Consider the following 12500-nt stretch of genomic DNA (forward strand, 5'->3'; position numbering starts at 1 on the left):
TCTCTACAGCTCCACTACCATATAGTACACTACAGTACAGTACACTACCCTATAGTACACTACCCTATAGTACACTACCATATAGTACACTACAGTACAGTACACTACCCTATAGTACACTACCCTATAGTGCACTGCACTATAGTACAGTACACTACCCTATAGTACACTGGTACTCAGCTCTCTACAGCTCCACTACCCTATAGTACACTACCCTATAGTACACTACCCTATAGTACACTACCCTATAGTACACTGGTACTCAGCTCTCTACAGCTCCACTACCATATAGTACACTACAGTACAGTACACTACCCTATAGTACACTACCCTATAGTACACTGGTACTCAGCTCTCTACAGCTCCACTACCCTATAGTACACTACAGTACAGTACACTACCCTATAGTACACTACCCTATAGTACACTGGTACTCAGCTCTCTACAGCTCCACTACCCTATAGTACACTGGTACTCAGCTCTCTACAGCTCCACTACCCTATAGTACACTACAGTACAGTACACTACCCTATAGTACACTACCCTATAGTACACTGGTACTCAGCTCTCTACAGCTCCACTACCCTATAGTACACTGGTACTCAGCTCTCTACAGCTCCACTACCCTATAGTACACTGGTACTCAGCTCTCTACAGCTCCACTACACTATAGTACACTACCCTATAGTACACTGGTACTCAGCTCTCTACAGCTCCACTACACTATAGTACACTACCCTATAGTACACTGGTACTCAGCTCTCTACAGCTCCACTACACTATAGTACACTACCCTATAGTACACTGGTACTCAGCTCTCTACAGCTCCACTACACTATAGTACACTACCCTATAGTACACTGGTACTCAGCTCTCTACAGCTCCACTACACTATAGTACACTACCCTATAGTACACTGGTACTCAGCTCTCTACAGCTCCACTACACTATAGTACACTACCCTATAGTACACTGGTACTCAGCTCTCTACAGCTCCACTACCCTATAGTACACTGGTACTCAGCTCTCTACAGCTCCACTACACTATAGTACACTACCATATAGTACACTACCCTATAGTACACTACCCTATAGTACACTAACCTATAGTACACTACCATATAGTACACTACCATATAGTACACTACCCTATAGTACACTACCCTATAGTACAGTACACTACCATGTAGTACACTACCATATAGTACACTACCCTATAGTACACTACCCTATAGTACACTACCCTATAGTACACTACCATATAGTACACTACCATATAGTACACTACCCTATAGTACACGACCCTATAGTACAGTACACTACCATATAGTACACTACCATATAGCACACTACCATATAGCACACTACCATATAGCACACTACCATATAGTACAGTACACTATAGTACACTACCATATAGCACACTACCATATAGCACACTACCCTATAGTACAGTACACTATAGTACACTACCATATAGTACACTACCATATAGCACACTACCATATAGCACACTACCCTATAGTACAGTACACTACCCTATAGTACACTACCATATAGTACACTACCCTATAGTACACTACCCTATAGTACAGTACAGTACACTACCCTATAGTACACTACCATATAGTACACTACCCTATAGTACACTGCACTATAGTACAGTACACTACCCTATAGTACACTGGTACTCAGCTCTCTACAGCTCCACTACCCTATAGTACACTACCCTATAGTACACTACCCTATAGTACACTACCCTATAGTACACTGGTACTCAGCTCTCTACAGCTCCACTACCATATAGTACACTACAGTACAGTACACTACCCTATAGTACACTACCCTATAGTACACTGGTACTCAGCTCTCTACAGCTCCACTACCCTATAGTACACTACAGTACAGTACACTACCCTATAGTACACTACCCTATAGTACACTGGTACTCAGCTCTCTACAGCTCCACTACCCTATAGTACACTGGTACTCAGCTCTCTACAGCTCCACTACCCTATAGTACACTACAGTACAGTACACTACCCTATAGTACACTACCCTATAGTACACTGGTACTCAGCTCTCTACAGCTCCACTACCCTATAGTACACTGGTACTCAGCTCTCTACAGCTCCACTACCCTATAGTACACTGGTACTCAGCTCTCTACAGCTCCACTACACTATAGTACACTACCCTATAGTACACTGGTACTCAGCTCTCTACAGCTCCACTACACTATAGTACACTACCCTATAGTACACTGGTACTCAGCTCTCTACAGCTCCACTACACTATAGTACACTACCCTATAGTACACTGGTACTCAGCTCTCTACAGCTCCACTACACTATAGTACACTACCCTATAGTACACTGGTACTCAGCTCTCTACAGCTCCACTACACTATAGTACACTACCCTATAGTACACTGGTACTCAGCTCTCTACAGCTCCACTACACTATAGTACACTACCCTATAGTACACTGGTACTCAGCTCTCTACAGCTCCACTACACTATAGTACACTACCCTATAGTACACTGGTACTCAGCTCTCTACAGCTCCACTACACTATAGTACACTACCCTATAGTACACTGGTACTCAGCTCTCTACAGCTCCACTACCCTATAGTACACTGGTACTCAGCTCTCTACAGCTCCACTACCCTATAGTACACTACAGTACAGTACACTACCCTATAGTACAGTACAGTACACTACCCTATAGTACACTACCCTATAGTACACTGGTACTCAGCTCTCTACAGCTCCACTACCCTATAGTACACTGGTACTCAGCTCTCTACAGCTCCACTACCATATAGTACACTACAGTACAGTACACTACCCTATAGTACACTACCCTATAGTACACTGGTACTCAGCTCTCTACAGCTCCACTACCCTATAGTACACTACAGTACAGTACACTATCCTATAGTACAGTACAGTACACTACCCTGCACTATAGTACAGTACACTACCCTATAGTACACTGGTACTCAGCTCTCTACAGCTCCACTACCATATAGTACACTACAGTACAGTACACTACCCTATAGTACACTACCCTATAGTACACTGCACTATAGTACAGTACACTACCCTATAGTACACTGGTACTCAGCTCTCTACAGCTCCACTACCCTATAGTACAGTACAGTACACTACCCTATAGTACACTGGTACTCAGCTCTCTACAGCTCCACTACCATATAGTACACTACAGTACAGTACACTACCCTATAGTACACTACCCTATAGTACACTGCACTATAGTACAGTACACTACCCTATAGTACACTGGTACTCAGCTCTCTACAGCTCCACTACCATATAGTACACTACAGTACAGTACACTACCCTATAGTACACTACCCTATAGTACACTACCATATAGTACACTACAGTACAGTACACTACCCTATAGTACACTACCCTATAGTGCACTGCACTATAGTACAGTACACTACCCTATAGTACACTGGTACTCAGCTCTCTACAGCTCCACTACCCTATAGTACACTACCCTATAGTACACTACCCTATAGTACACTACCCTATAGTACACTGGTACTCAGCTCTCTACAGCTCCACTACCATATAGTACACTACAGTACAGTACACTACCCTATAGTACACTACCCTATAGTACACTGGTACTCAGCTCTCTACAGCTCCACTACCCTATAGTACACTACAGTACAGTACACTACCCTATAGTACACTACCCTATAGTACACTGGTACTCAGCTCTCTACAGCTCCACTACCCTATAGTACACTGGTACTCAGCTCTCTACAGCTCCACTACCCTATAGTACACTACAGTACAGTACACTACCCTATAGTACACTACCCTATAGTACACTGGTACTCAGCTCTCTACAGCTCCACTACCCTATAGTACACTGGTACTCAGCTCTCTACAGCTCCACTACCCTATAGTACACTGGTACTCAGCTCTCTACAGCTCCACTACACTATAGTACACTACCCTATAGTACACTGGTACTCAGCTCTCTACAGCTCCACTACACTATAGTACACTACCCTATAGTACACTGGTACTCAGCTCTCTACAGCTCCACTACACTATAGTACACTACCCTATAGTACACTGGTACTCAGCTCTCTACAGCTCCACTACACTATAGTACACTACCCTATAGTACACTGGTACTCAGCTCTCTACAGCTCCACTACACTATAGTACACTACCCTATAGTACACTGGTACTCAGCTCTCTACAGCTCCACTACGCTATAGTACACTACCCTATAGTACACTGGTACTCAGCTCTCTACAGCTCCACTACACTATAGTACACTACCCTATAGTACACTGGTACTCAGCTCTCTACAGCTCCACTACACTATAGTACACTACCCTATAGTACACTGGTACTCAGCTCTCTACAGCTCCACTACACTATAGTACACTACCCTATAGTACACTGGTACTCAGCTCTCTACAGCTCCACTACACTATAGTACACTACCCTATAGTACACTGGTACTCAGCTCTCTACAGCTCCACTACCCTATAGTACACTGGTACTCAGCTCTCTACAGCTCCACTACACTATAGTACACTACCATATAGTACACTACCCTATAGTACACTACCCTATAGTACACTAACCTATAGTACACTACCATATAGTACACTACCATATAGTACACTACCCTATAGTACACTACCCTATAGTACAGTACACTACCATGTAGTACACTACCATATAGTACACTACCATATAGTACACTACCCTATAGTACACTACCCTATAGTACACTACCCTATAGTACACTACCATATAGTACACTACCATATAGTACACTACCCTATAGTACACGACCCTATAGTACAGTACACTACCATATAGTACACTACCATATAGCACACTACCATATAGCACACTACCATATAGCACACTACCATATAGTACAGTACACTATAGTACACTACCATATAGCACACTACCATATAGCACACTACCCTATAGTACAGTACACTATAGTACACTACCATATAGTACACTACCATATAGCACACTACCATATAGCACACTACCCTATAGTACAGTACACTACCCTATAGTACACTACCATATAGTACACTACCCTATAGTACACTACCCTATAGTACAGTACAGTACACTACCCTATAGTACACTACCATATAGTACACTACCCTATAGTACACTGCACTATAGTACAGTACACTACCCTATAGTACACTGGTACTCAGCTCTCTACAGCTCCACTACCCTATAGTACACTACCCTATAGTACACTACCCTATAGTACACTACCCTATAGTACACTACCCTATAGTACACTGGTACTCAGCTCTCTACAGCTCCACTACCATATAGTACACTACAGTACAGTACACTACCCTATAGTACACTACCCTATAGTACACTGGTACTCAGCTCTCTACAGCTCCACTACCCTATAGTACACTACAGTACAGTACACTACCCTATAGTACACTACCCTATAGTACACTGGTACTCAGCTCTCTACAGCTCCACTACCCTATAGTACACTGGTACTCAGCTCTCTACAGCTCCACTACCCTATAGTACACTACAGTACAGTACACTACCCTATAGTACACTACCCTATAGTACACTGGTACTCAGCTCTCTACAGCTCCACTACCCTATAGTACATTACCCTATAGTACACTGGTACTCAGCTCTCTACAGCTCCACTACACTATAGTACACTACCCTATAGTACACTGGTACTCAGCTCTCTACAGCTCCACTACCCTATAGTACACTGGTACTCAGCTCTCTACAGCTCCACTACACTATAGTACACTACCATATAGTACACTACCCTATAGTACACTACCCTATAGTACACTACCCTATAGTACACTACCATATAGTACACTACCATATAGTACACTACCCTATAGTACACGACCCTATAGTACAGTACACTACCATATAGTACACTACCATATAGCACACTACCATATAGCACACTACCATATAGCACACTACCATATAGTACAGTACACTATAGTACACTACCATATAGTACACTACCCTATAGTACACTACCCTATAGTACAGTACACTACCATATAGTACACTACCATATAGTACACTACCATATAGCACACTACCATATAGTACACTACCATATAGCACACTACCCTATAGTACAGTACAGTACACTACCATATAGCACACTACCATATAGTACACTACCATATAGTACACTACCATATAGTACACTACCATATAGTACACTACCATATAGTACACTACCATATAGTACACTACCATATAGTACACTACCATATAGCACACTACCATATAGTACACTACCATATAGCACACTACCATATAGTACAGTACAGTACACTACCCTATAGTACACTGCCATATAGCACACTACCCTATAGTACAGTACAGTACACTACCCTATAGTACACTACCATATAGTACACTACCATATAGTACACTACCATATAGCACACTACCATATAGCACACTACCCTATAGTACAGTACAGTACACTACCCTATAGTACACTACCATATAGTACACTAACCTATAGTACACTACCCTATAGTACACTACCCTATAGTACAGTACAGTACACTACCATATAGCACACTACCATATAGTACACTACCATATAGTACACTACCATATAGTACACTACCATATAGTACACTACCATATAGTACACTACCATATAGTACACTACCATATAGCACACTACCATATAGCACACTACCATATAGCACACTACCATATAGTACAGTACAGTACACTACCCTATAGTACACTGCCATATAGCACACTACCCTATAGTACAGTACAGTACACTACCCTATAGTACACTACCATATAGTACACTACCATATAGTACACTACCATATAGCACACTACCATATAGCACACTACCCTATAGTACAGTACAGTACACTACCCTATAGTACACTACCATATAGTACACTAACCTATAGTACACTAACCTATAGTACAGTACACTACCATATAGTACACTAACCTATAGTATACTACCATATAGTACACTAACCTATAGTACACTACCCTATAGTACACTACACTACCATATAGTACACTAACCTATAGTACACTACCATATAGTACACTAACCTATAGTACACTACCATATAGTACACTAACCTATAGTACACTACCCTATAGTACACTACACTACCATATAGTACACTACCCTATAGTACACTACACTACCATATAGTACACTAACCTATAGTACACTAACCTATAGTACAGTACACTACCATATAGTACACTAACCTATAGTACAGTACACTACCATATAGTACACTAACCTATAGTACACTACCATATAGTACACTACCATATAGCACACTACCATATAGTACACTACCCTATAGTACACTACCCTATAGTACACTACCCTATAGTACACTACACTATAGTACACTACACTATAGTACACTACCATATAGTACACTAACCTATAGTACACTACCATATAGTACACTACCCTATAGTACACTAACCTATAGTACACTACCCTATAGCACACTACCCTATAGTACACTAACCTATAGTACACTAACCTATAGTACACTACCCTATAGCACACTACCATATAGCACACTACCCTATAGTACAGTACAGTACACTACCATATAGTACACTACCATATAGTACACTACCATATAGTACACTACCATATAGTACAGTACACTACCCTATAGTACACTACCCTATAGTACACTACACTACCCTATAGTACAGTACAGTACACTACCATATAGTACACTACCATATAGTACACTACCATATAGTACAGTACACTACCCTATAGTACACTACACTACCCTATAGTACAGTACAGTACACTACCATATAGTACACTACCATATAGTACACTACACTACCCTATAGTACACTACACTACCCTATAGTACAGTACATTACCATATAGTACACTACCATATAGTACACTACACTACCCTATAGTACAGTACACTACCCTACAGTACACTATAGTAAACTACACTACCCTACAGTACACTACACTACCCTACAGTACACTATAGTACACTACACTACCATATAGTACACTACACTACAGTACACTACAGTACAGTACACTACCCTATAGTACACTATAGTTCACTACACTACCCTACAGTACACAACACTACCATATAGTACACTACACTACCCTACAGTACACTACACTACCCTACAGTACAGTACACTATAGTACACTACCCTACAGTACAGTACCCTACACTACACTACCCTACAGTACACTACCCTACAGTACACTACACTACCCTACAGTACACTACACTACCCTACAGTACACTATAGTACAGTACACTACCCTATAGTACAGTACAGTACACTACCCTATAGTACACTACACTACCCTACAGTACACTACACTACCCTACAGTACAGTACACTATAGTACAGTACACTACCCTATAGTACACTACCCTACACTACACTACCCTACAGTACACTACCCTACCCTACAGTACACTATAGTACAGTACACTACCCTATAGTACAGTACAGTACACTACCCTATAGTACAGTACAGTACACTACCCTACAGTACACTACACTACCCTACAGTACACTACCCTATAGTACAGTACACTACAGTACACTACACTACACTATAGTACACTACACTACAGTACACTACACTATAGTACACTACAGTACACTATAGTACACTACACTACCCTATAGTACACTACCCTACCCTATAGTACACTACCATAAAGTACAGTACACTACAGTACACGACACTACAGTACACTACACTACACTACAGTACACTACACTACACTACACTACACTACACTACCCTATAGTACACTACCCTATAGTACACTACCCTACAGTACACTATAGTACAGTACACTACAGTACACTATAGTACAGTACACTATAGTACAGTACACTACACTACCCTATAGTACACTACCCTATAGTACAGTACACTATAGTACAGTACACTATAGTACAGTACACTATAGTACAGTACACTATAGTACAGTACAGTACCCTATAGTACACTATAGTACACTACCCTATAGTACAGTACACTATAGTACACTACACTACACTACCCTATAGTACACTACCCTATAGTACACTACCCTATACTACACTACCCTATACTACACTACCCTATACTACACTACCCTATACTACACTACCCTATAGTACAGTACACTATAGTACAGTACACTATAGTACAGTACACTACACTACCCTATAGTACAGTACACTACACTACCCTATAGTACACTACCCTATAGTACAGTACACTATAGTACAGTACACTATAGTGCAGCTCCACTACCATATAGTACACTACCATATAGTATACGACCATATAGTACACTACCCTATAGTACAGTACACTACCCTATAGTACACTACACTACCCTACAGTACAGTACCATATAGTACACTAACCTATAGTACACTACCATATAGTACACTACCCTATAGTACACTACCCTATAGTACACTACCCTATAGTACACTACACTATAGTACAGTACACTACCCTATAGTACACTACCCTATAGTACAGTACACTATAGTACAGTACAGTACACTACCATATAGTACACTACCCTATAGCACACTACCCTATAGTACACTACACTACCCTATAGTACAGTACAGTACACTACCCTATAGTACAGTACACTATAGTACAGTACAGTACACTACAGTACACTATAGTACAGCTCCACTACCATATAGTACACTACCATATAGTACACGACCATATAGTACACTACCCTATAGTACAGTACACTACCCTATAGTACAGTACACTATAGTACAGTACACTACCATATAGTACACTACCCTATAGTACACTACCCTATAGTACACTACCCTATAGTACACTAACCTATAGTACACTACCATATAGTACACTACCCTATAGTACACTACCCTATAGTACACTACCCTATAGTACAGTACACTATAGTACAGTACACTACCATATAGTACACTACCCTATAGTACAGTACCATATAGTACAGTACACTACCATATAGTACACTACCCTATAGTACAGTACACTATAGTACAGTACACTACCATATAGTACACTACCATATAGTACACTACCATATAGTACACTACCATATAGTACAGTACACTACCATATAGTACAGTACACTACCATATAGTACAGTACACTATAGTACAGCTCCACTACCATATAGTACACTACCCTATAGTACACTATAGTACAGTACAGTACACTACCATATAGTACACTACCATATAGTACAGTACACTATAGTACAGTACAGTACACTACCCTACAGTACACTACACTACCCTACAGTACACTATAGTACACTACACTACCATATAGTACACTACCCTACAGTACACTACACTACCCTACAGTACAGTACAGTACACTACCCTATAGTACACTATAGTTCACTACACTACCCTACAGTACACAACACTACCATATAGTACACTACACTACCCTACAGTACACTACACTACCCTACAGTACAGTACACTATAGTACACTACCCTACAGTACAGTACACTACCATACAGTACACTATAGTACACTACCCTATAGTACAGTACACTACCCTATAGTACACTACACTACACTACCCTACAGTACACTACACTACCCTACAGTACACTATAGTACAGTACACTACCCTATAGTACAGTACAGTACACTACCCTATAGTACAGTACAGTACCCTACAGTACACTACCCTATAGTACAGTACACTACACTACAGTACATTACACTACCCTATAGTACACTACCCTACCCTATAGTACACTACCCTATAGTACACTACCCTATAGTACACTACACTATAGTACACTACACTACAGTACACTATAGTACAGTACACTACCCTATAGTACAGTACAGTACACTACCCTATAGTACAGTACAGTACCCTACAGTACACTACCCTATAGTACACTACACTATAGTACACTACCCTACAGTACACTATAGTACAGTACACTACCCTATAGTACAGTACAGTACACTACCCTATAGTACAGTACAGTACACTACCCTACAGTACACTACCCTATAGTACAGTACACTACAGTACACTACACTACAGTACATTACACTATAGTACACTACACTATAGTACACTACACTACAGTACACTACACTATAGTACACTACACTACCCTATAGTACACTACCCTATAGTACACTACACTACAGTACACTACACTATAGTACACTACACTACACTACAGTACACTACAGTACAGTACCCTAGCCTCACTGTCTACAGCTATACTGAGTAGAACAGAGCCATGTGATATAAAATCAACGCTTGGAACCAGGGGACAGGCATATTCTGATCTGGTCCCAGTGGTCAGGTCCCAGTGGTCAGATCAACAGTGGTCAGGTCCCAGTGGTCAGGTCCCAGTGGTCAGGTCCCAGTGGTCAGGTCCAGGTCCCAGTGGTCAGGTCAACAGTGGTCTGGTCCCAGTGGTCAGATCAACAGTGGTCAGGTCAACAGTGGTCAGGTCAACAGTGGTCAGGTCAACAGTGGTCAGGTCAACAGTGGTCAGGTCCCAGTGGTCAGGTCAACAGTGGTCAGGTCCCAGTGGTCAGGTCCCAGTGGTCAGGTCCCAGTGGTCAGGTCAACAGTGGTCAGGTCCCAGTGGTCAGGTCCCAGTGGTCAACAGTGGTCAGGTCAACAGTGGTCAGGTCAACAGTGGTCAGGTCAACAGTGGTCAGGTCCCAGTGGTCAGGTCCCAGTGGTCAGATCAACAGTGGTCAGGTCCCAGTGGTCAGGTCCCAGTGGTCAGGTCCCAGTGGTCAACAGTGGTCAGGTCAACAGTGGTCAGGTCAACAGTGGTCTGGTCCCAGTGGTCAGGTCCCAGTGGTCAGGTCCCAGTGGTCAACAGTGGTCAGGTCAACAGTGGTCAGGTCAAGTGGTCAGGTCAACAGTGGTCAGGTCCCAGTGGTCAGGTCCCAGTGGTCAGATCAACAGTGGTCAGGTCAACAGTGGTCAGGTCAACAGTGGTCAGGTCAACAGTGGTCAGGTCAACAGTGGTCAGGTCCCAGTGGTCAGGTCAACAGTGGTCAGGTCCCAGTGGTCAGGTCCCAGTGGTCAGGTCCCAGTGGTCAGGTCAACAGTGGTCAGGTCCCAGTGGTCAGGTCCCAGTGGTCAACAGTGGTCAGGTCAACAGTGGTCAGGTCAACAGTGGTCAGGTCCCAGTGGTCAGGTCCCAGTGGTCAGATCAACAGTGGTCAGGTCCCAGTGGTCAGGTCCCAGTGGTCAGGTCCCAGTGGTCAACAGTGGTCAGGTCAACAGTGGTCAGGTCAACAGTGGTCTGGTCCCAGTGGTCAGGTCCCAGTGGTCAGGTCCCAGTGGTCAACAGTGGTCAGGTCAACAGTGGTCAGGTCAAGTGGTCAGGTCAACAG

The 12500-nt window shown here is 42.2% G+C and overlaps 1 pseudogene; it reads right to left on the reverse strand.

The window, feature by feature from the left end:
- The window catches only part of LOC124023181, a 72425-nt pseudogene that overhangs the window by 29878 nt on the left and 30047 nt on the right, over positions 1–12500 (reverse strand).

This window comes from Oncorhynchus gorbuscha, unplaced genomic scaffold (assembly GCF_021184085.1).
Source record: "Oncorhynchus gorbuscha isolate QuinsamMale2020 ecotype Even-year unplaced genomic scaffold, OgorEven_v1.0 Un_scaffold_1529, whole genome shotgun sequence".
NCBI lineage: Eukaryota > Metazoa > Chordata > Actinopteri > Salmoniformes > Salmonidae > Oncorhynchus > Oncorhynchus gorbuscha.